The sequence below is a fragment of the Octopus bimaculoides genome, chromosome 3 (genome assembly GCF_046866305.1).
Source record: "Octopus bimaculoides isolate indiv1 chromosome 3, ASM4686630v1, whole genome shotgun sequence".
In the NCBI taxonomy this organism is placed as follows: Eukaryota; Metazoa; Mollusca; class Cephalopoda; order Octopoda; family Octopodidae; genus Octopus; species Octopus bimaculoides.
The window spans coordinates 3,488,385-3,489,779 of record NC_142930.1 but is presented as its reverse complement, the minus strand read 5'-3'; positions in this window follow the sequence as shown (position 1 = coordinate 3,489,779).

Here is a 1,395-nt window from a genome sequence, read left to right as displayed (position 1 = left end):
AATCCCTTTTGAATTATTGTTTATAATGTTTGTGTAGGTGTTATTCTAAACAGCAGTAGTAGTAATAAAGTAAGGGAGGAGGTGGTGGAAAGGAAGAAGAAGATGAAGAAGATGACGGAGAAGAAGAGGGACGGGGAGAAGAGAAAGAGTAATAATAGAATGCGGGATAGTGTGATAGTAACTAGTCGAGTGAGCAGTGATTGGGGTTGTATTTTTTATATTTTTATTTTTTTATAATTCCTTGAGTATCTCTTTGGAGTTTATCATTTTTAATATTTGCGTGTGTGTTATTCTAAGGTCGTGGTGGATATGTCATTTGTTGTAAATGTCTTCAGAAGGGGTCTGTATTTTGTGATAAAGAGAGACTCTTTACTAATTCTTTGGCTGTAGGTTGTATCTTCTATGAAGTGATAGAGGGGGAAAATTCTGAAACTTGAATTTTTATTATTGGCGCAAATATCGATGTGTTGGCTGAATGCTATTTTTCTGTTTTTCGGAATTTTGATCTGGGATTTGTGCAGAGCCATCCGTTGACGCAGGCTGTTTTTTGTTTGGCCTATGTACTGCTTTTGACACCCAGAGCAGGTTAGTGCGTATATCAGGTTCTCCGAAGTACATGCGAAGTTACTTTTCACTGTGAAATTTTGTCCCTGTTTGATGGAGAACTCTGGTCCCTCAATTAAATTGACGCATATCCCGCAGTTGGGTCTATCGCATTTTTTTACTGACGGCTTAAGTGTTGTTGTTGAGTGTATTCGAGCTTGTGTTATTAGACTTTTCATAGATTTGGGCTCCGTTATTTTTCCGTCCTTGTTTTCGTATACATTCGCTGCTTTCTTTCAAGGAATCTAATGCTCTTAGCTTAGTTTTTCCTTGGGGCGGGTCAGATTGGAGCAATCTCGAGTATAACCAACCGAAATTGCAAAGATAATCTAGAACCTGACTGAGGAAAGAAAACTTCGAATGACCCATCCTTGTTTTCTTTGTACCGTCTATCTGGATGTTTTGTTGTCCCTTTTTTGTATCATCTAACTGTCTGGATGTTTTTGCGTTCTTCTCCCATTTTGTATTTTATATATATATATTATATTATTTACTATTATATATATATATATATATATATATATATATATATATATATATATATATATATATATATATATATATATTTATATAGGCATATGCATACGCGTCTGTCTCTCTCTCTCTCACACTCTTTTTGTATCAATATATCAATATATATATATATATATACATACCGGGAAAGGTATGTATGTATATATATATATATATATATATATATATATATATATATATATATATATATATATATATACATCAGGTGAATCGTTTGTTTTCCCACCATGGGAGGTGATTACATACCCTGACACACAC